Here is a 25,874-nt window from a genome sequence, read left to right as displayed (position 1 = left end):
GACAATACCTTCATTAACCATAAAGTGGCACTTCTCCCAATTCAAGACAAGGTTAGTTTCTTCACATCTCTGCAAAACTTGATCAAGGTTGCTCAAGCAATCATCAAAAGAGGATCCATAAACAGAGAAATTATCCATTGAAACCTCACAAATCTTTTCACAAAAGTCAGAGAATATAGCCATCATGCATCTTTGAATGGTAGCAGGTGCATTACATAAACCAAAAGGCATACGTCTATAAGCAAAGGTACCGAAAGGGCAAGTAAAAGTGGTCTTTTCTTGATCATCAGTTGACACAGGTATTTGAGAGAAACTAGAGTAACCATCTAGAAAGCAAAAATGTGTATGTTTGGATAATCTTTCTAGCATTTGATCAATGAAAGGCAAAGGGTAATGATCTTTTTTAGTAGCTTTATTTAATTTGTGGAAATCAATCACCATCCTATAACCTGTAATAATTCTTTGCGGAATCAATTCATCTTTATCATTAGGAACGACAGTAATACCTCCCTTTCTAGGGACACAATGGACAGGACTTACCCACTGACTATCAGCAACGGGATGAATTATACCTGCTTCAAGGAACTTTAATATTTCCTTTCTTACCACTTCTTTCATCTTAGGATTTAGCCGTCGTTGGTGATCAATAACTGGTTTGGCGTCTTTCTCCCAATTTATTTTGTGTTGACATAGAGTGGGACTAATGCCCTTAAGATCATCAAGAGTAGATCCAATAGCAGCACGGTGCTTCTTCGGAGTTTTGAATAATTTCTCTTCTTCATGCTCTGAAAGGTTAGCACTAATAATAACAGGATATATTTTCTTTTCATCAAGATAAGCATATTTAAGAGTATCAGGTAATGGTTTAAGCTCAAACACGGGATCACCTTTGGGTGGAGGAGGATCCCCTAGGATTTCAACAGGCAAGTTGTGCTTCAGAATAGGTCCCTGATTAAAGAATACTTCATCTATTTCCCTTCTTTCATTCATAAACGTATCATTTTCATGGTCTAGCAAATATTGTTCTAAAGGATCACTAGGAGGTACGGCAATAGAAGCAAGACCAATAATTTCATCTTTACTAGGCAATTCCTCATCACGGGGTTGTCTACTAAATTTAGCGGAATTAAACTCATGAGACATATCACCCAAACCAATAGTAACGACATCCTTTTCGCAGTCTATCCTAGCATTAACAATGTTCAAGAAGGGTCTACCAAATATAATGGGACGAAAGGTATCTTGTGGGGAACCAAGAACAAGAAAATCAGCAGGATATTTAACCTTCCCACACAAGACTTCAACATCTCTAACAATCCCAATCAGTGAAATAGTATCTCTATTGGCAAGCTTAATGGTAACATCGATATCTTCTATCTCAGCAGGTGCAATATCATGCATAATTTCTTTGTATAAAGAATGAGGTATTGCACTAGCACTAGCACCCATATCACACAAGCCATGATACCAATGATCTCCTATTTTAACAGAAATAACAGGCATGCCTACCACAGGTCTATGTTTATCTTTAGCACGAGGTTTAGCAATTCTAGCAGTCTCATCACAGAAGTAAATAACATGCCCATCGATATTATCAGCCAAGAGATCTTTAACCATAGCAATTTTAGGTTCAACTTTAACTTGCTCAGGGGGTTTGTGTGTCCTAATATTACTTTTGTTGACTACAGTTGAAGCTTTAGCATGATCCTTTATTCTAACAGGGAAAGGTGGCTTCTCAATATAAGCAGCAGGATCATCATAAGTGATAGTCTTTTCTTCAACTTTAATAGGTGCAACTACTTTTACTTCAATGGGAGGATTATATTTAAACCACTTCTCCTTAGGGAGATCAACATGAGTAGCAAAGGATTCACAGAAAGAAGCTACTATCTCAGAGTCAAGTCCATATTTAGTGCTAAATTCACGGAAAACATCGGTATCCATAAAAGATTTAACACAATCAAACTTAGGTGTTATACCTGACTCCTTACCTTCGTCGAGGTCCCAATCTTCAGAGTTGCATTTAATTCTTTCCAATAAATCCCATTTGAATTCAATAGTCTTCATCATAAAAGATCCAGTACAAGAAGTATCGAGCATGGAGCGATTATTGAGAGAAAGCCGAGCATAAATTTTTTGAATAATCATTTCTCTTGAGAGCTCATGATTGGGGCATGAATATAACATTGAATTAAGCCTCCCTCAAGCTTGAGCGATGCTTTCTCCTTCGTGAGGCCAAAAATTATATATATAATTACGATCACGATGAACAAGATGCATAGGATAAAACTTCTGATGAAATTCCAGTTTCAATCGTTTGTAGTTCCATGATCCCATATCATCACATAGCCTATACCATGTCAATACATCTCCCTTCAAAGATAAAGGGAAGACCTTCTTCTTGATAACATCCTCGGGCATACCTGCAAGCTTAAATAATCCACAGACTTCATCCACATAGATTAGGTGCAAATCGGGATGTAATGTTCCATCTCCTGCAAAAGGATTAGCTAGCAGTTTCTCTATCATACCTGAAGGAATTTCAAAGTAAACATTTTCAGTTGGTTCAGTAGGTTGAGGAGCAACTCTTTGCTCTACTGGTTGGGGTGAAGATACCCCAAACAAGCCCCTCAAAGGATTATGTTCCATAGTAACAAGTGACAGTAAATTTCAGCACACTATATAAATTTTTTCTTACCAAATTCCACCTACCAAAGGCGCTTCACTCCCCGGCAACGGCGCCAGAAAAGAGTCTTGATGACCCACAAGTATAGGGGATCTATCGTAGTCCTTTCGATAAGAGTGTCAAACCCAACGAAGAGCAGAAGGAAATGACAAGCGGTTTTCAGTAAGGTATTCTCTGCAAGCACTGAAATTATCGGTAACAGATAGTTTTGTGATAAGGTAATTTGTAATGGGTAAAAGTAATAAGTGTAAATAAAGTGTAGCAAGATGGCCCGATCCTTTTTTTAGCAAAGGACAAGCCTGGACAAACTCTTATATAGAGAAAACCGCTCCCGAGGACACATGGGAATTATCGTCAAGCTACTTTTCATCATGCTCATATGATTCGCGTTCGTTACTTTGATAATTTGGTATGTGGGTGGACCGGTGCTTGGGTGCTATCCTTTCTTGGACATGCATCCCACTTATGATTAACCCCTATTCCAAGCATGCGCAACTACAAAAGAAGTATTAAGGTAAACCTAACCATAGCATGAAACATATGGATCCAAATCAGCCCCTTACGAAGCAACTCATAAACTAGGGTTTAAGCTTCTGTCACTCTAGCAACCCATCATCTACTTATTACTTCCCAATGCCTTCCTCTAGGCCCAAACAATGGTGAAGTGTCATGTAGTCGATGTTCACATAACACCACTAGAGGAAAGACAACATACATCTCATCAAAATATCGAACGAATACCAAATTCACATGACTACTTATAGCAAGACTTCTCCCATGTCCTCAGGAACAAAAGTAACTACTCACAAATCATATCCATGTTCATAATCAGGGGGTATTAATATGCATAAAGGATCTGAACATATGATCTTCCACCAAATAAACCAACTAGCATCAACTACAAGGAGTAATCAACACTACTAGCAACCCACAGGTACCAATCTGAGGCTTTGAGACAAAGATTGGATACAAGAGATGAACTAGGGTTTGAGAGGAGATGGTGCTGGTGAAGATGTTGATGGAGATTGACCCCCTCCCAATGAGAGGATCGTTGGTGATGATGATGGCGATGATTTCCCCCTCCTGGAGAGGAGTTTGCCCGGCAGAACAGCTCTGCCGGAGCCCTAGATTGGTTCTGCCAAGGTTCCGCCTCGTGGCGGCGGAGTTTCTTCCCGAAAGCTTGCTTATGATTTTTCCTCGGATGAAAGACTTCATATAGCAGAAGATGGGCACTGGAGTTCTGCCAGGGGGCCCACGAGGCAGGGGGCGCGCCCACTGGGTAGGGCGCGCCCCCACCATCGTGGTCAGGGTGTGGGCCCCCTCTGGTGGATTCTTTCGCCAGTATTTTTTATTAATTCCAAAAATAACTTCCGTGAAGTTTCAGGACTTTTGGAGCTGTGCAGAATAGGTCTATAATATTTGCTCCTTTTCCAGCCCAGAATTCCAGCTGCCGGCATTCTCCCTCTTCATGTAAACCTTGTAAAATAAGAGAGAATAGGCATAAGTATTGTGACATAACATGTAATAACAACCCATAATGCAATAAATATCGATATAAAAGCATGATGCAAAATGGACGTATCACGGCGCCACCCCAACCACCCTCCTGGGATCACCTCGCCATGCTCTAGGCCGCCTATAGTGCCCACGACTTCCCCAACAGTGGCTCCGCTCCGCATGAGTGGTATCTCGACAGCGGCGCCTCCTCCCACGTCACCGGCAACCCTGTTAACCTCGACCTCTCGAATCCTTCTTTAAAGCCTCGTTCCACTAGCATTGTTGTTGGCAATGGTACTCATCTTCCCATTCAAGCCACCGGTTCCGTTACCCTTCCCCCTCACAATTTTCATCTTCGAGACGTCCTCTTTTCTCCTCATGTCGTAACGAGTCTCATTTCCGTTCGCCAATTCACTAAAGATAACTTATGCTCTATTGAATTTTTCCCCTATGGCTTTGTTGTGAAGGATCTTAGAACCAGGAGGGTAATCATGATCTCCGCTAGCTCTGATGACCTCTATCCATTCTTCGGTAATAACAAGTCCCGGAGCGCCACTCTCTCTGCCACCACCTCCACCGCCGATGTGTGGCACCGACGCCTTGGCCACCCAAGCCCTCAAGTCACTTCTTCCTTAGCAGCAAATGATTTTCTTCCCTCTTGTAATAAGCTTGCGCATACCCCATGTAATGCTTGCCAATTAGGACGGCAGCCACGCCTCCCTTTCCCTTCTTCTCATAGTCGCACTTTTGCACCATGTGAGTTAATCCATTGTGATTTATGGACCAGCCCTGTTGTAAGCTTTTCCGATTATCAATACTACTTGATTGTGCTTGATGATTACACTCACTTCTCATGGTCATTTCCACTTCGCAACAAGTCGGACACATCACTCACTCTCCAACGTTTCTTTTCTTTTGTTCGCACGCAATATAGTGTGATCATCAAGGCTTTACAATGCGACAACAGTGGTGAGTTCATCAACTCCACCCTCCGTGCTTTCTTCTTCGCCAACGGCATTGCCTACCGGTTTTCGTGCCCTCACACATCACCTCAGAATGGCAAGGCTGAACGTCTTCTTCGCACCAGCAATGACATTATCCGCACCCTACTTGTCCAAGCCAACCTCACACCTCCCTTTTGGGCTGAAGCGTTGCACACGTCCACCTATCTCCTAAACCGACGCCCCTCACGTGCCATTCACGATTACACTCCGTACTACATGCTCCACGGCATTCACCCTACGTAGGATCACTTGTGCGTTTTTGGGTGCCTCTGCTACCCAAACCTCTATGCCACCTCTCCCCACAAGCTCTCCCCCCGTTCCACTCGCAGCATTTTCCTTGGTTATCCCTTAGAGCATAAGGGTTATCGATGTTATGATCTTGCCCAATGCCGCGTCATTGTCTCCCGTCATGTCACTTTCGACGAGAGCATTTTTCCGTACGCACTACCCGCACCATCACCCACATCCCCCCTCCCCACAGAAAATCCCATGCAAAACAACCTTCCATCACTGCTAGATTCGCCTCCCTGCCCCCCCCAACTACCTCGTACCGGGACCCACCAAAACCCCCCGATGGGACAGCCCCATGCACGCCACTCCCGTCGCACCAGCTCTCCCCCAACCCAACCACCCCGTCCACGTGCAGCCCCATCTCCGGATCCTCCTCGGATCCCGTACCTGCCAGTCCTGCACCGGACCCCATGTCAGTTCTATATCCGGCGTATCCCGTAGTAGGGGTCCTAAGCTAGGCGTCTTGGAGCGATGGTAACATGGACACGGGATTTTACCCAGCTTCGGGCTCTCTCGAAGAGATAATACCCTACATGCTGCTTTTGATTGTATTCATATGGGGTGTAGTACGGAGTACATGTATCTACCACAAGATTGTTCCCATGAATATGAGATCCTCTATTGACTAGCCTGGCCTCGGTTTATATAACACACCGGAGGCCTAGGGTTTTAGGAGAGTCCTTGGCTTGGGCGCAAAGTCTTGTGGAATCCTCCTTGTATGTGGCATGGGCTGCCCGAAGTGGCCCATAAGTGAACCGCCATGGGGGTCCTCGGCCCGATCCAGCTGGTCGGGAGACGACGTGGTAAGTACCCCCTAGTCCAGGACACCGTCAGTAGCCCCCTGAACCGGTCTTCAAGTTGGGGATGCTCCTCGATTCTTCCGAACTGTTCTTCATCTTCGGTCGTCGGTCTTGAAAACTGGTTCAACAAATCCTCTCATCTTCGATCTTGAGGATCGCCGAAGTGAATCCGAAGAGTTTACACGTCGGGTATCCAAGGAGCCTCTTTAAGTTTTCGACCTTTATCAATGCCTTGTTATTTTTATGCCACACCTCAGGTTTGAAGTTGTTCCCGGGTGGCAGTGTCCTCTTGCATCCGAGCTCTAATGCCAGACTGCATCTAGGTATCCTCTGGCAGCCGAACTCCAATGCCGGACTACATCCGAGCTATATTGCTAGACTGTTGCCGAGCTATCTTTTTGCAGCCGAGCTCCAACGCTGGACTGCAACTAAGGAGGCACAGAGTACCTCGTGTTTGAAAAAGTTTGAAGGAGTTTATCCGATATTAACGCTGAAAAGTTCTCTATGGAGCCAGCCGCTCGCGGCCGAGCTTTATGTCGGAAACATCCTATATGGATATAGTCACTTGCATCCAAGCTTTATGCCGGTTTGCTTTCGAGCTGTGAAATTTATTTGCTGATGAGATGTATATAACCAGTATCCCTCAAGGTGTGTGTCGGCCTAAAACCTGATATGCACATTAGAAGAGATAGTGATCGGCGGACAGGCCCTTGAGAGAGGGTTTTGAGAAGTCGACATAATATATTGGCTTGATGCCGGATAGGTCTCGGATGGTGCCTACTGTTGTCCGAAGACGCGTTTGCCCATAGTTCGGTCAAGCCGAACACTGAGCCCTTTGAATTTTCTGCATTGAATCACTAGTAGGGAAAAGTTTATACACATACGCTTACTAGTAGCGCGGGTTTATGCCCCTCGCTACTGCTACTTACTAGTACCGCGGGTTTTTACCCCTCGCTATTACTAAGTTGATAGTAGTAGCGCGGGTTTTTAACCCTCGCTACTACTAAGCAGTCTCTACCGTGCCCCCCGGGACATGCCATAGTAGTAGCGAGGGTTATAAACCCGCGCTACTACTAAGTTGATAGTAGTAGCGCGGGTTTTTACCCCTGGCTACTACTAAGCGGTCTCTACCGTGCCCCCCAGGACAGCCCTGAAATCCCCATCTCCTCGTCCAAATCACTCCTCTCCCCCGTCCCTCTCCTCCTCTCTCTCTCCATGGCGCTTCTGCACATGCGCGTCTCCTCCTCCACCGCAACTGCCGGCCTCGCGCCGCGACGTCTCCCTCAAATCCGGCGACCTCCTCTTCCATCATAGCCCCTCCTTCCTCCTCCTCCTCCTCCTCCTCCGCTGCCCCTCCTTCCTCCTCCCCCTCCTCCTCCTCCGCTGCCCCTCCTTCCTCCTCCCCCTCCTCCTCCTCCGCTGCCCCTCCTTCCTCCTCCCCCTCCTCCTCCTCCGCTGCGGGAAGGAGAGGAAGATCCAACATGCGCCGCCCATGATGATAGCCACATCTCTGATGGACGCAACCCATGGCGTCATCTAGGGTTTCGGCTCCAACTCCGGCGGCCACTGGTGAGTTGCTGCACCTACTCCTCTCTATCTCTCTCTTCCTCTTCTAATCCTTGTCTCTTTTTTTATGGCAACAACAAAGGAGAGGTGTGGAGAAGAGTTGGATGGGGAAGCACCATCTCCATGGACGACTTCATCCCCTCCAGGATCAGCATCGGCCATGGATGAAGAGGACGATGACGCCTAGCAGCAGCAGCCATGGCTGGAATTTTTTTATTTCCTAATTAGTAGCGTGGGTCCAGAACCACGCTACTGCTAGTTAGTAGTAGCGCGGGTGGTATCCACGCTACTACTAACGGACGTAGTAGTAGCGCGGGTGGCACCCGCGCTACTACTACCTGTTAGTTGTAGCGCCGTATCAGTACCCGCGCTACTACTACCTGTTAGTTGTAGCGCCGTATCAGTAGCGCGGGCACCCGCGCTACTGATATACCTAAAAACCGCGCTACTGCTAGGCTTTTCCCTAGTAGTGAATAGGCAATCCAGTACCCCCGGAGACACTGGTCGGGTGGCAACACCAGATCAGGGGATCGTTGTGCCCCTTTAATATTAGTAAATGATAAGCCCAAAGCCCAGTAGCCCCCGAGCCTTAATGTGGGCACGGGTGGCCGAATTAAGGATTGATATCCGAAGTAAAATCACAAATTATGTGTAATGATTTTATGTATCCAAGTACTTTACATCATGAATGCTCGAATCCGCATTGTACAAAACTTTGTTGACCGACCATCGGCTTCCACCTCCTCGGCCAGTAGCTGAGTGTTTGTCCTACTTTATAAAGCCTTTATGAGGGCAAAGATTTACGACAAACAAGGCAATCCATCCATACGGTTTTATAAACAAAGGTACGTAGAGAGATATGTTATATTACTGTTTAACATAAGAAATGTCTTCCAAAGAAAATAGTCCCGCTATCGGTTCCTTTCTTTGGGTTGTCATGCTAAGCATGATCGTGAAACCTCATCTCCGGTCAATGTGGGAGCAAAATATTGAGGATTTAGTTTGGGGAAAGTTCCCAAACTATGTGGTCTTTAGCGAACCTAAATTTTCACTTCCGTCGTTGCCGACAAATTATATCCTTTAAGATGGCTAGCTTTCGGCTTCACCCAATCTGAGTACTAACCCGGATGACCCGGTAGTAACAATCACAGAGGTGCTCCCTTTACCGCCTAGCCGAACAATCGGGAACGTATGGGTAAGCACAGGAGCCAGGTAACCCAGCTTGGCCAAAATCTTAAGCCAAATTGATGCATATTTGTGGCTTTATAATGATGATTACGAAAGGCTGCACTTGTATACTGAATAAAAATGCTGATGATATGCTTATTTAGACTCCGTTGCGACCGTTTATCAGTTGAAAGTGGCCCATCATCAGCTTCTACCCCTTTGTAGATACTACGCAGGGTGCTTCCGCAATAACAAGACAACCCTTAGCCGACGTCTCGATGCCCGGAGGTGGTTGTGTTAGCGGAAACGAGGCAATCAGATATGCAGGCTTTATAACTTTCGCTTAGTCATAGGAGTTTAAAGTTGGGAGGCCAGCTACTAGCCCCTGGTTAGTGTTCGGTGACAGCCGAGGTCAAGCCGGAAACACTTCGGCCAATGTTATGAACAGCCCTTCATTTAACACGGGGTGACCTCTATTGATCTTATAGTTTAATACAGTCATCGGATCGCTAACCAGTTTACGCTTATTGTGACAGTCAATTTTCGGCTTTCTCCACTAAGGCGCTTAACCATGCGAGCTGGAAGCACAATCGCAGTGGTTCTCCCTTTGCACACCTAGCCGAACAAAGCGGAACGTAGGAGGCAAGCACAGGAGCCGGGCAACCCAACTATTGACCGAAGACACAATTCGAAACCGATGCATATATAGCGATATCCGAGAATGTTTTTGCCGAATCTCTAAAGGTGTCCGGCGTTGCACTGCGAGACTTATGCTGGAAACACACAAATAGTTTAAAAGTGTCACAGGCTTGGAAAACCAAAAACCTTCAGTAAAAATTTTACGCCTGAACTAAATCAAGTCATCTGGTGCCAATCCGAAAATTGGTCTTAGAAAGAAAAAAATTGTGCTTCTATCGTGCTTTAACATGACACATCCTATCTCAAGACTTCAAGCGGGTCAGCCTACGGCTTCAACCTACTATCCCGAAGGCGGAGTACTTCTCGTTAGGCCAGTTTAGCAAACTAAACTCTAGCGGCTTTGAGAGAGAAATTAGGCTATCCGGCTATTGACCATACACTCGAGTCGAAAAAGGAGTGGTAGAAAAAGGCTTTGCAACGACTAAGAAGAAAAGTTTTATTATAAAATGGCTCATATAAATTTAAGAGCCCCCAGTTAACATGGGAAAGGAAGTGTTTTAACAAACAACGTTTTGTTGAAAAACTAAGTTTTTAACACAAATATAATGTTTGGTCGAACCAAACGAGAATTAAAAAAACTGAGCATGGAAGCGACTTAACTGGTTAATGTGCTCGGTGTCGATGCGCGGCCCGAGCTTACGGCGGGACAAGGTCCCAACCCCCAAGCCGGTCTTGAGGTGGCGGATCGAAGAGCTTGGCACTCCGAAGTGGTGACATAGCACGGCCGATGCAGGTCGGCAGTGTGACGCCGAAGTCCCCGGCGTGGGTTAATGAAGTGATGACGAAGCCCCCGGTCCAGCCAAGGTAATGTGGTATGTCGGTACGCCGAGGTGACAACGCTGCCCGATCTGGATCATTTACCTGTGCACAGAAAATAGTGTAAACCGGAGATAATAGTAACTAAAAATTCATTGCATAATTAATAATTTATGCAAAGTGAGTAATAAAAGATATATGGCCCGTGTGCCGAACACTCGATGTGGTAGAGCTCTCTCGACGATGTTGGTATGGCAATTCGACCAACAAGGTGATCACGCGAGCCGATTTATGCCGATTGGGACGACGACGCCGGCTTGCCGAAGTGACCACGTGACGCAGTCGAAGTCGATTACCTACACATGTAAAATAGTGCGGTCCAAAAATAATAATATAAATACAAAAAATCCTCGCATAATTAATTTACGCAAAATCATTTATTTAAAGAGATGTGGCCTGGCGTCGAAGTCAATGTCGATGCAGGGCATCGGCGTGATGCGGTAAAGGCGGGACAAAGCCTGAATTCACAGGTCGGCCTGAGTTCCGGCTGTGGCGTTCGCCGAACTGTGTATGGAAACTGACCGAACCACCAAGCGACCGTCGTTAATGTGGTCACCATTTGACAGACCTGTGTGTAGAGAATGGAACAGACCAGAGTAATAATTTCTCAAAAAAATAAACACACGTAAAAAATTGCTAGGATTAATAGCACCTAAGGATCTTAATAAAGAAAAGGAAGGATTAATCTCCCTATGGGTTGCCGAGGAGCAAAATTCATGCCGGGCCGCCTGTACTGCTCCGTATGTGCAGTATTTGCTCGCGCGAACTCCTCGGCTGGATTACCACAGGTTGTCCAGAAGATAGCCAGGTTGGAGCGGCGTGGAAGAGCTTTCTTAATGATGAGCAGTACTTCCCAGAACGAGTTTGCACAATGATCAAGCCTTGAAAATCAGGAAACAATTAGCATCATGCATGCAGTACGTATCCGAAGACACACTGCTTATTAAAGTACTCTATTACCTCAAGGCTTATAATTAAATAAGGAAGAAAGAGAGAGAGAAAAGTTCAATCTCCCTCATGATCTCCTAGTGCATATAGCAATTTTGGAGAGAAAAGTAGGCTTTGGATAGTCTGTCAGGTGAAGTTGCAGCCACGCCCTCGAAGTAGGAGCGCCAGATTTGACTTCTTCGTCCGCTGCCGAACAAAATTGATTTCTCCGAAAACCAGCAATATGTGTTGTTGTGTGGACGCAACCGAACTTAGATCAGAATCGATCTCGGACGAACCTGCTAAATAAAACAGCGAACCGAGAACAATAATTTTCAAAGAATTTGATCTGTGTGGAATAGATCAAGCTGGAAAAATTATTTATGCGAAATAAATTATTACAATAGATGTGGCATGGCGCGCGGCCGATGTCAACACAAGGCATTGATACGTCTCCATCGTATCTATAATTTTTGATTGTTCCATGCCAATATTATACAACTTTCATATACTTTTGGCAACTTTTTATACTATTTTTGGGACTAACATATTGATCCAGTGCCAGTTCGTGTTTGTTGCATGTTTTTTGTTTCGCAGAAAATCCATATCAAACGGAGTCCAAATGGGATAAAAACTGACGAAGATTTTTTTTGGAATATATATGATTTTTGGGAAGAAGAATCAACGCGATACGATGCCCGAGGGGGCCACGAGGCAAGCGGCACCCCAGGGGGTCAGGCGCGCCCTGGGCCCTCCTGGCCACCCCGTAAGGCAGTTGGTTCCCTTCTTTCGCCGCAAGAAAGCTAATATCCGGATAGAGATCGTGTCCAAAATTCAGCCCAATCGGAGTTACAGATCTCCAGGAATTTAAGAAACGGTGAAAGGGCAGAATCAGAGAGCGCGGAAACAGAGAGAGACAGAGAGATGGATCCAATATCGGAGGGGCTCTCGCCCCTCCCGTGCCATGGAGACCGTGGACTAGAGGGGAAGCCTTTCTCCCATCTAGGGAGAAGGTCAAGGAAGAAGAAGGAGGAGGGGGCTCTCTCCCCCTCGCTTCTGGTGGCACCGGAGTGCCGCCGGGGCCATCATCATCACCGCAATGTACACCAACAACTTCACCGCCGTCATTACCAACTATTCCCCCCTCTATGCAGTGGTGTAACCCCTCTTTTACCCACTGTAATCTCTACTTAAACATGGTGCTCAATGCTATATATTATTTCCCAATGATGTATGGCTATCCTATGATGTTTGAGTAGATCCGTTTTGTCCTATGCGTTAATTGATGATCGTGATTGGTTTGAGTTGTATGTTTTATTATTGGTGCTGTCCTATGGTGCTCTCCGTGTCACGCAAGCGTGAGGGATCCCCGCTGTAGGGTTTGCAATATGTTGATGATTCGCTTATGGTGGGTGGCGTGAGTGACAGAAGCACAGAGTAAGTAGGTTGTTTGCGTATGGGAATAAAGAGGACTTGATACTTTAATGCTATGGTTGGGTTTTACCTTAATGATCTTTTAGTAGTTGCGGATGCTTGCTAGAGTTCCAATCATAGGTGCATATGATCCAAGAAGAGAAAGTATGTTAGCTTATGCCTCTCCCTCGAATAAAATTGCAATAATGATTACCGGTCTAGTTATCGATTGCCTAGGGACAAATAACTTTCTCGTGACAAAAAGCTCTTTACTAAAACTAATTTAGTTGTGTCTTCTTCTAAACAACACCTACAAAGTACTTCTAGTTTCATACTTGTTCTAGGTAAAGCGAACGTTAAGCGTGCGTAGAGTTGTATCGGTGGTCGATAGAACTTGAGGGAATATTTGTTCTACCTTTAGCTCCTCGTTGGGTTCGACACTCTTACTTATCGAAAGAGGCTACAATTGATCCCCTATACTTGTGGGTTATCAAGACCTTTTTCTGGCGCCGTTGCCGAGGAGTTATAGCGTGGGGTGAATATTCTCGCGTGTGCTTGTTTGCTTTATCACTAAGTAATTTGTATTTGTTGTTCTAAGTTGTTCTCTATCTTTAGTTATGGATATGGAACACGAAATACCAAAAAAATAGGTTTACTTGCTACTCATGGAGATGGGGAACCTCCTAAAACCCTCGATGCTCATTATGTGAAAGATATGATGTACTACTTTGGTAATCCTGAGAAAACCGCATTCAATTATGTAATGGGAGACACGTTGGATCAACGTGAATACTTTAGGGATTATCGCTTGACTCAAAAAGGGAAACTATTATGGGATCAAATTCATATGTTGCATTGGTATGCTCGGGAACTATACTTGAGATATGATTATACTTGTTGCTCTAGGATGAAGGCTCCACACCTTCCCTTTTCATGCAAATTTAATGATAATGAAACATTGGCTTCTTATGCTAGAGGTATATATGATTACTATGATGTGGAACGAATAGAAGAATTTGTTGCTTTTAAGGGTGCATGTGAAATTGAATCTTTGTTTAAAGAGTTTGAAGATTTTGATGATTCAGTTTATAGACCTAAAAATTTAGCTATCCTTAAATATTGCTATGAGAATTATGAATTCAATTCCGATATTGATGATTTTATTGAGAGAGTCTCCGCTGTCCAAGAAGAGACTAATATTTTGCAGGAGTCTATGGAAGAAGAAATTGATGACACGGTGAGCTCATTGGATGAAAAAGATGATGAGGAGAGCGAAGAACAAAAGGAGGAAGAGCGGATTAGCTACCCGTGCCCACCTTCTAATGAGAGTAACTCTTCAACTCATACATTGTTTAATTCCCCTTCGTGCTTACCGAAGGATGATTGCTATGATGACTGTTATGATCCCATTGATTCTTTTGAAATGTCCCTGTTTGATGATGCTTGATATGCTTGTGGCCAAGATGCCAATATGAATTATGCTTATGGAGATGAACTTGCTATGGTTCCTTATGTTAAACATGAAATTTTTGCTATTGCACCCACGAATGATAGTCCTATTATCTTTTTGAATTCTCCCGACTACACTATATCGGAGAAGTTTGCCCTTATTAAGGATTATATTGATGGGTTGGGTTTTACTATTACACATGATGATTTTGATAGATATAATATGCATGTGCTTGCTGCTCCTACTTGCAATTATTATGAGAGAGGAACTATATCTCCACCTCTCTATGTTTCCCACACGATAAAATTGCAAGAAACTGCTTATACTATGCATTGGCCTTTACTTTGTGTGCATGAATTGTTCTTTTATGACATGCCGATGCATAGGAAGAGAGTTAGACTTCGTTGTTGCATGATATATGTTACTTTGTGCTCACTACTAAATCACAAATCATTGTTAATTAAAATTGGCTTTGATATACCTTGGGATCCGGGTGGATCCATTACTTGAGCACTATATGCCTAGCTTAATGGCTTTAAAGAAAGCGCTGCCAGGGAGACAACCTGGAAGTTTTAGAGAGTCATTTATTTCTGTTGAGTGCTTTTATATAGTTTAAAAACAAAAAAAAATTAAAGAGGTGTTAGACTTCATATTGTAGCCCTACTGTGTAAACCATACCTTATTGGTATTGGACTTGTATGTCATCATTATATATATGTGATAGGCCACCCGTTTGAGGGTTGAGCCAGTTCCCCCAAAACCTATGTTTTACATGGTATCAGAGTCTAACCTAGGTCCTCCACCTCCACCCCACCCGCCGCCGCCGCTGCACCAAAACCCTAAACCCTAGGGCTGCCGGCGCCGGCGCCATGACCGCTTCCGCTTCGGGCGCCGCCAGCTCCGGGTCTATCCCCGCGTCGCTTGCCGCCCTCCTCAACCTCCCACCTCGCCCCTGGCTCCGTCAGTGCCTCAGTTCTTCGGCACCACCGCCGTCGGCTCCCTGTTTTCAGCACCGATCCCGCCGTCACCGCCCGCGACGGCCTCAGCACCAGTCGCGCCGCCGCCGCCCGCGAGGGCCTCCTCTGGATCCTCCTCGACACTCATCGTCATCCCGGTGACCTCGGGGGAGACGCTGCCCGTGGAGCCACCCGCGACCTCACTCACGGCACCACCCGCGGCCGTGATCCCGATCGTCCCCGCGCCGCCACCCACGGCATCGGTCGCGGTCATGGATCCTGTCGCGGCTCCGCCGCCAATCGTCCCTGCTGCTGGCGCAATCACGCCCACCGGGCCATTCCACTTTGACAACTTGATTGCCATCCGACTCACGCCGGACAACTACTTGTTCTGGCGTGCCAAGGTCCTACCGCTGCTACGCAGCCGGTCTCCCCTAGGGTTTGTTGATGGTTCGCTACCGTGTCCTCCGCGGGTCATCCCTACCGTCCACGGCCCGGCCATCAACCCGGAACACCGTATGTGGGTGGAGCAGGACCAGGCGATCCTCTCTGCCATCCAGGGTTCCCTCGGCGACGGGGTCGCTGGCCTTTGTCTCTTCGCCGCCACCTCCATGGACGCGTGAACGACCCTGGAGCACGCCTTTGCCCAGGTCTCTACCTCCCGCTCGATGGCCCTTCGCAGTGAACTCGCCGACATCAAGAAGCTGGACTCCTCCGCTACGACCTACTTCAACAAGATGAAGGTGCTGGCGGACACGCTCACCTCTATTGGTCGGCCGCTTAGCGACGAGGAGTTCGCCGGCTTCGTCATCAAAGGCCTCGACGCTGACTACGACAATCTCGCCGAGGCCGTCCAAAACGCCAAGCCAGCGATGCCTCCTCACGAGCTCTACTCACGCCTCCTCTTCACCGAGCAACGCGTCGAGGCTCGTCGCTCCTCCGCCACCATTACCGCCCAGCCGGTGGCCTTCTGGGCCTCTCATGGCCAGCGCCCACCTGCGCCGTCAGCTGGCAAGGCAGCCCCGCCCCCTGCATCGACCCTGGGTGGGGGACCTAACACTAGGGTGGTGTGCCAGCTATGTGGTCGTGAACGCCATGTCGCCTCCAAGTGTCACCGCCGCTATCAGAGGAGCTTCCTTGGCATCGGCAACGACGGCAAGGGCAACGAGCGCCAGTTTGCCATGGCAGACTTTGGTCCTCCCGCCGCCGCCCCGGCTGCCCACGTCGTTGCCGCCCCGTCTGCCCACATCGCTGCCAAGGACAAGGACCCGCGCGTCGAGCAGGGATACACACCATCCTACCCTGTTGATCCAGCCTGGTACATGGACACCAGCGCCACGGATCACATGACGAACGAGCTCAACAAACTCTCCACCTACCAGCCCTACTACGGGCACGATCAGGTTCACACCGCCAATGGTGTAGGTATGCCCATCTCTCATATTGGCCAAGCATCTCTTTTAACTAGTCATCCCTCTAGGCAGCTCCATCTTCATAATGTTTTACGGGTACCCTCGGTAACTCGTAATCTTTTATCTGTCCCTAAGCTCACCCTTGATAATCATGTCCTATGTGAATTTCACCCTTTTAATCTTTTTGTTAAGGATCGAGCAACCCGAGACGTTCTGCTTAGTGGCCGGTTGAGCCAAGGCTTGTACCGTTTGGAGGATCCATCCGCCCCGTGCGTCTTCAGTGGTGTTTGTGTGTCGCCTTCCTAGTGGCACTCTTGCTTTGGTCACCCCGCCACACCCATCGTTCGCCACATAATCCACCGTCATGAGCTGCCATTAGTGTCTAGCAATAAAGAGTTGTCCCTGTGTGATGCCTGTCAGCAAGGCAAGAGTCATCAGCTACCTTTTGTTTCATCTACTAGAGAAGTAAAGAACCCTCTTGAAATTGTGTTTTCTGATGTGTGGGGTCCGGCACAAACATCTGTTAGTGGTCACAACTATTATGTCAGTTTTGTTGATGCCTATAGTCGCTTCACTTGGCTTTATCTTCTTAAGCGCAAATCTGATGTGTTTGATATATTCATACAGTTTCAATTGCATGTTGAATGTCTACTCCAGCATAAAATTATCCATGTTCAATCAGATTGGGGGGGCGAATATCGCAACCTCAACACCTTCTTTAATAAGCTTGGGATCTCTCATCGTTTATCATGCCCGCATACACATCAGCAGAATGTCGCTGTTGAGCGCAAACATCGCCATATAGTTGAGACCGGCCTCACACTTCTTGCTCATGCTTCTGTACCCTTTCGTTTTTGGAGTGATTCTTTTGCTATCGCGTGTTTTCTCATTAACAGATTACCTACGCGTGTTCTTAATATGAAAACTCCGATTGAGCTTCTCTTAGGTGAAACTCCTGACTATACCTTTTTAAAGGTGTTCGGGTGTGCCTGCTGGCCTCATCTTCGTCCTTATAATGATCGCAAACTTGAGTTTCGCTCCAAAAAGTGTGTGTTCTTAGGGTATAGTTCTCTCCATAAAGGCTACAAGTGTCTCCATGTCCCAACCAATTGAGTCTACATATCTCGGGATGTTGTTTTTGATGAGACCGTCTTCCCCTTTTCAGCCATGCCTCAATCATCCACCACAGCACCATCTTTGCATTCATCTCCTCTTATGCCTGGCCAATTTGAAGATGTTGCATATTCGCCTATGTTGTTACCTAATCATGGTGCAGGAATTGGATGTCGAGCTCGCCTGGAACTCCTCCCTGACGGACCCGCCACGTCGCCTGTGGTGCACGTTGATCGGCCGGTGCATGCACCGCCTCCTGCCTGTTGGAAATATGCCCTAGAGGCAATAATAAATGGTTATTATTGTATTTCTGTGTTCATGATAATAGTCTATTATTCATGCTATAAGTGTATTGTCCGGAAATCGTAATACATGTGTGAATACATAGACCACAACCTGTCCCTAGTAAGCCTCTAGTTGACTAGCTCGTTGATCAATAGATGGTTACGGTTTCCTGACTATGGACATAGGATGTCATTGATAACGGGATCACATCATTGGGAGAATGATGTGATGGACAAGACCCAACTTAAGCATAGCATAAAAGATCGTGTAGTTTCGTTTGCTAGAGCTTTTCCAATGTCAAGTATCTTTTCCTTAGACCATGAGATCGTGCAACTCCCGGATACCGTAGGAGTGCTTTGGGTGTGCCAAACGTCACAACGTAACTGGGTGACTATAAAGGTGCATTACGGGTATCTCCGAAAGTGTCTGTTGGGTTGGCACGGATCGAGACTGGGATTTGTCACTCCGTGTAAACGGAGAGGTATCTCTGGGCCCACTCGGTAATGCATCATCATAATGAGCTCAATGTGACTAAGGCGTTAGTCACGGGATCATGCATTGCGGTACGAGTGAAGAGACTTGCCGGTAACGAGATTGAACTAGGTATTGGGATACCGACGATCGAATCTCGGGCAAGTAACATACCGATTGACAAAGGGAATTGCATACGGATTGATTGAATCCTCGACACCGTGGTTCACCCGATGATATCATCGTGGAACATGTGGGAGCCAACATGGGTATCCAGATCCCGCTGTTGGTTATTGACCGGAGAGGCGTCTCGGTCATGTCTGCATGTCTCCCGAACCCGTAGGGTCTACACACTTAAGGTCCGGTGACGCTAGGGTTGTAGAGATATATGTATGCGGAAACCCGAAAGTTGTTCGGAGTCCCGGATGAGATCCCGGACGTCACGAGAGGTTCCGGAATGGTCCGGAGGTGAAGAATTATATATAGGAAGTCCTGTTTCGGCCACCGGGAAAGTTTCGGGGGTTATCGGTATTGTACCGGGACCACCGGAAGGGTCCCGGGGGTCCACCGGGTGGGGCCACCTGTCCCGGAGGGCCCCGTGGGCTGAAAGTGGAGGGGAACCAGCCCCTAGTGGGCTGGGGCGCCTCCTTGGGCCTCCCCCCATGCGCCTAGGGTTGGGAACCCTAGGGGGGAGTTCCCCCTTGCCTTGGGGGGCAAGGCAACTCCTTCCCCCCTTGGCCGCCGCCCCCCCCCCCCCCTTGGAGATCCCATCTCCTAGGGCTGCGCACCCCCCAGGGGGCCTATATAAAGGGGGGGAGGGAGGGCAGCATACCACAGCCTTTGGCGCCTCCCTCCTCCCCTGCAACACCTCTCTCTCTCTCGCAGAAGCTCGGCGAAGCCCTGCCGGAGACCAGCTACATCCACCACCACGCCGTCGTGCTGTTGGATCTCCATCAACCTCTCCTCCCCCCTTGCTGGATCAAGAAGGAGGAGACGTCGCCGCACCGTACGTGTGTTGAACACGGAGGTGCTGTACGTTCGGCACTCGGTCATCGGTGATTTGGATCACGGCGAGTACGACTCCGTCATCCACGTTCATTGGAACGCTTCCGCTCGCGATCTACAACGGTATGTAGATGCACTCCCTTCCCCTCGTTGCTAGTAGACTCCATAGATGCATCTTGGTGAGCGTAGGAAAATTTTAAAATTATGCTACGATTCCCAACAGTGGCATCATGAGCCAGGTCTATGCGTAGTTACTATGCACGAGTAGAACACAAAGCAGTTGTGGGCGTTGGGTTTGCCAATTCTTCTTGCCGCTACTAGTCGTTTCTTGTTTCGGCGGCATTGTAGGATGAAGCGGCCCGGACCGACCTTACATGTACGCTTACGTGAGACAGGTTCCACCGACTGACATGCACTAGTTGCATAAGGTGGCTAGCGGGTGTCTGTCTCTCCTACTTTAGTCGGAACGGATTCGATGAAAAGGGTCCTTATGAAGGGTAAATAGAAATTGGCAAATCGCGTTGTGGTCATACGTAGGTAAGAAACGTTCTTGCTAGAAACCTACAAACCACGTAAAAAAAACTTGCAACAACAATTAGAGGACGTCTAACTTGTTTTTGCAGCAAGTGCTATGTGATGTGATATGGCCAGAAGATGTGATGAATGATATATGTGATGTATGAGATTGATCATATTCTTGTAATAGGAATCACGACTTGCATGTCGATGATTATGACAACCGGCAGGAGCCATAGGAGTTGTCTTTATTATTTTGCATGACCTGCGTGTCATTGAATAACGCCATGTAAATTACATTACTTTGTTGCTAAACGCGTTAGCCATAGAAGTAGAAGTAATCGTTGGCGTGACGACTTCATGAAGACACAATGATGGAGATCATGATGATGGAGATCATGGTGTCATGCCGGTGACAAAGATGATCATGGTGCCCCGAAGATGGAGATCAAAGGAGCATGATGATATTGGCCATATCATGTCACTGTTTGATTGCATGTGATGTTTATCATGTTTTTGCATCTTATTTGCTTAGAACGACGGTAGCAAGTAGGATGATCCCTTATAATAATTTCAAGAAAGTGTTCACCATAACTGTGCACCGTTGCAAAGGTTCGTCGTTTCGAAGCACCACGTGATGATCGGGTGTGATAGATTCTTACGTTCGAATACAACGGGTGTTGACGAGCCTAGCATGTACAGACATGGCCTCGGAACACACGCAATACACTTAGGTTGACTTGACGAGCCTAGCATGTACAGACATGGCCTCGGAACACGGAGGACCGAAAGGTCGAGCATGAGTCGTATAGAAGATACGATCAACATGGAGATGTTCACCGATCTTGACTAGTCCGTCTCACGTGATGATCGGACACGGCCTAGTTGAGCTCGGATCATGTTTCACTTAGATGACTAGAGGGATGTCTGTCTGAGTGGGAGTTCATAAATAATTTGATTAAATGAACTCAATTATCATGAACTTAGTCTAAAAATCTTTACACTATGTCTTGTAGATCAAATGGCCAACGTTGTCCTCAATTTCAACGCGTTCCTAGAGAAAACCAAGCTGAAAGATGATGGCAGCAATTATACGGACTGGGTCCGGAACCTGAGGTTCATCCTCATAGTTGCCAAGAAAGATTATGTCTTAGAAGCACCGCTAGGTGAAGCACCAATCCCTGAGAACCAAGACGTTATGAACGCTTGGCAGCAGCGTGCTGATGATTACTCCCTCGTTCAGTGCGGCATGCTTTACAGCTTAGAACCGGGTCTCCAAAAGCGTTTTGAGAAACATGGAGCATATGAGATGTTCGAGGAGCTGAAACTAGTTTTTCAAGCTCATGCCCGGGTCGAGAGATATGAAGTCTCCGACAAGTTCTTCAGCTGTAAAATGGAGGAGAACAGTTCTGTTAGTGAGCACATACTCAGAATGTCTGGGTTGCACAACCGCTTGTCTCAGCTGGGAGTTAATCTCCCGGATGACGCGGTCATTGACAGAATCCTCCAGTCGCTTCCACCAAGCTACAAGAGCTTTGTGATGAACTACAATATGCAGGGGATGGAAAAGACCATTCCCGAGGTATATTCGATGCTAAAATCAGCGGAAGGGGAGATCAGAAAAGAACATCAAGTGTTGATGGTGAATAAAACCACTAAGTTCAAGAAGGGCAAGGGTAAGAAGAACTTCAAGAAGGACGGCAAGGGAGTTGCCGCGCCCGGTAAACCAGTTACCGGGAAGAAGTCAAAGAATGGACCCAAGCCCGAGACTGAGTGCTTTTATTGCAAGGGAAGTGGTCACTGGAAGCGGAACTGCCCCAAATATTTAGCGGACAAGAAGAAGGCCGGCAACACCCAAGGTATATGTGATATACAAGTAATTGATGTGTACCTTACCAGTACTCGTAGTAGCTCCTGGGTATTTGATACCGGTGCGGTTGCTCATATTTGTAACTCAAAACAGGAACTACGGAATAAACGGAGACTGGCAAAGGACGAGGTGACGATGCGCGTCGGGAATGGTTCCAAGGTCGATGTGATCGCCGTCGGCACGCTACCTCTGCATCTACCCACGGGATTAGTTATAAACCTCAATAATTGTTATTTAGTGCCAGCTTTGAGCATGAACATTGTATCTGGATCTCGTTTAATTCGAGATGGCTACTCATTTAAATCTGAGAATAATGGTTGTTCTATTTATTTGAGAGATATGTTTTATGGTCATGCCCCGCTGGTCAATGGTTTATTTTTGATGAATCTCGAACGTGATGTTACACATGTTCATAGTGTGAATACCAAAAGATGTAAAGTTGATAACGATAGTCCCACATACTTGTGGCACTGCCGCCTTGGTCACATTGGTGTCAAGCGCATGAAGAAGCTCCATGCAGATGGACTTTTGGAGTCTCTTGATTACGAATCATTTGACACGTGCGAACCATGCCTCATGGGTAAGATGACCAAGACTCCGTTCTCCGGAACAATGGAGCGAGCAACCAACTTATTGGAAATCATACATACCGATGTATGCGGTCCAATGAGTGTTGAGGCTCGCGGAGGATATCGTTATGTTCTCACTCTCACTGATGATTTAAGTAGATATGGGTATGTCTACCTAATGAAACACAAGTCTGAAACCTTTGAAAAGTTCAAGGAATTTCAGAGTGAAGTCGAGAATCAACGTGACAGGAAAATAAAATTCTTACGATCAGATCGTGGTGGAGAATATTTAAGTCACGAATTTGGTACACACTTAAGGAAATGTGGAATAGTTTCACAACTCACGCCGCCTGGAACACCTCAGAGAAATGGTGTGTCCGAACGTCGTAATCGCACTCTATTGGATATGGTGCGATCTATGATGTCTCTTACCGATTTACCGCTCTCATTTTGGGGTTATGCTTTAGAGACTGCCGCATTCACTTTAAATAGGGCACCGTCTAAATCCGTTGAGACGACACCGTATGAATTATGGTTTGGGAAGAAACCTAAGCTGTCGTTTCTAAAAGTTTGGGGATGCGATGCTTATGTCAAGAAACTTCAACCTGAAAAGCTCGAACCCAAATCGGAAAAATGCGTCTTCATAGGATACCCTAAGGAAACTATTGGGTATACCTTCTACCTCAGATCCGAAGGCAAGATCTTCGTTGCCAAGAACGGGTCCTTTCTAGAGAAGGAGTTTCTCTCGAAAGAATTGAGTGGGAGGAAAGTGGAACTTGATGAGGTGATAGTCACCCCTTCCAAACCGGAAAGTAGCGCAGCGCGGGAAAATGTTCCTGTGGTGCCTACACCGACTGGGGAGGAAGTTAATGATGATGATCATTTCATGATCAAGTTGCTGAACTTCGTAGGTCCACAAGGACACGTTCCGCACCAGAGTGGTACGGCAACCCTATCTTGGAAATCATGTTGTTAGACAACGGTGAACCTTCGAACTATGAAGAAGCGATGGCGGGCCCGGATTCCGACAAATGGCTAGAAGCCATGAAATCTGAGGTAGAATCCATGTATGAAAACAAAGTATGGACTTTGACTGACTTGCCCGATGAGCGGCGAGCCATAGAAAACAAATGGATCTTTAAGAAGAAGACGGACGCGGATGGTAATGTGACCATCTACAAAGCTCGACTTGTCGCTAAGGGTTATCGACAAGTTCAAGGGGTTGACTACGATGAGACTTTCTCACCCGTAGCGAAGCTGAAGTCCGTCCGAATCATGTTAGCAATTGCCGCATACTATGATTATGAGATATGGCAGATGGACGTCAAAACGGCATTCCTTAACGGCTTCCTTAAGGAAGAGTTGTATATGATGCAGCCGGAAGGTTTTGTCGATCCTAAGAATGCTAACAAAGTATGCAAGCTCCAGCGCTCAATCTATGGGCTGGTGCAAGCATCTCGGAGTTGGAACATTCGCTTTGATGAGATGATCAAAGCGTTTGGGTTTACACAGACTTATGGAGAAGCCTGTGTTTACAAGAAAGTGAGTGGGAGCTCTGTAGCATTTCTCATATTATATGTGGATGACATATTATTGATGGGAAATGATATAGAATTCTTGGAAAGTATAAAGGCCTATTTGAATAAGTGTTTTTCAATGAAGGACCTTGGAGAAGCTGCTTATATATTAGGCATCAAGATCTATAGAGATAGATCAAGACGCCTCATTGGTCTTTCACAGAGTACATACCTTGACAAGATATTGAAGAAGTTCAGTATGGATCAGTCCAAGAAGGGGTTCTTGCCTGTATTGCAAGGTGTGCAATTGAGCACGGCTCAATGCCCGACCACGGCAGAAGATATAGAAGAGATGAGTGTCATCCCCTATGCCTCGGCCATAGGGTCTATTATGTATGCCATGCTGTGTACCAGACCTGATGTAAACCTTGCCGTAAGTTTGCTAGGAAGGTACCAAAGTAATCCCGGCACGGAACACTGGACAGCGGTCAAGAATATCCTGAAGTACCTGAAGAGGACTAAGGATATGTTTCTCGTTTATGGAGGTGACGAAGAGCTCGTCGTAAAGGGTTACGTCGACGCTAGCTTCGACACATATCCGGATGACTCGAAGTCACAAACCGGATACGTGTATATTTTGAATAGAGGAGCAGTAAGCTGGTGCAGTTGCAAGCAAAGCGTCGTGGCGGGATCTACATGTGAAGCGGAGTACATGGCAGCCTCGGAGGCAGCACAGGAAGCAGTCTGGATGAAGGAGTTCATTACCGACCTAGGGATGATTCCCAATGCGTCGGGCCCGATGACTCTCTTCTGTGACAACACTGGAGCTATTGCCCTTGCGAAGGAGCCCAGGTTTCACAGGAAGACCAGACATATCAAGCGTCGCTTCAACTCCATTCGTGAAAGTGTTCATAATGGAGACATAGATATTTGTAAAGTACATACGGACCTGAATGTAGCAGATCCGTTGACTAAACCTCTCCCTAGGGCAAAACATGATCAACACCAAGACGCAATGGGTGTTCGATTCATCACAATGTAACTAGATTATTGACTCTAGTGCAAGTGGGAGACTGTTGGAAATATGCCCTAGAGGCAATAATAAATGGTTATTATTGTATTTCTGTGTTCATGATAATAGTCTATTATTCATGCTATAAGTGTATTGTCCGGAAATCGTAATACATGTGTGAATACATAGACCACAACCTGTCCCTAGTAAGCCTCTAGTTGACTAGCTCGTTGATCAATAGATGGTTACGGTTTCCTGACTATGGACATAGGATGTCATTGATAACGGGATCACATCATTGGGAGAATGATGTGATGGACAAGACCCAACTTAAGCATAGCATAAAAGATCGTGTAGTTTCGTTTGCTAGAGCTTTTCCAATGTCAAGTATCTTTTCCTTATACCATGAGATCGTGCAACTCCCGGATACCGTAGGAGTGCTTTGGGTGTGCCAAACGTCACAACGTAACTGGGTGACTATAAAGGTGCATTACGGGTATCTCCGAAAGTGTCTGTTGGGTTGGCACGGATCGAGACTGGGATTTGTCACTCCGTGTAAACGGAGAGGTATCTCTGGGCCCACTCGGTAATGCATCATCATAATGAGCTCAATGTGACTAAGGCGTTAGTCACGGGATCATGCATTGCGGTACGAGTGAAGAGACTTGCCGGTAACGAGATTGAACTAGGTATTGGGATACCGACGATCGAATCTCGGGCAAGTAACATACCGATTGATAAAGGGAATTGCATACGGATTGATTGAATCCTCGACACCGTGGTTCACCCGATGATATCATCGTGGAACATGTGGGAGCCAACATGGGTATCC

Source organism: Aegilops tauschii, chromosome 5 (assembly GCF_002575655.3).
Source record: "Aegilops tauschii subsp. strangulata cultivar AL8/78 chromosome 5, Aet v6.0, whole genome shotgun sequence".
NCBI classification, from domain to species: domain Eukaryota; kingdom Viridiplantae; phylum Streptophyta; class Magnoliopsida; order Poales; family Poaceae; genus Aegilops; species Aegilops tauschii.
This window is presented reverse-complemented; position numbering follows the sequence as displayed.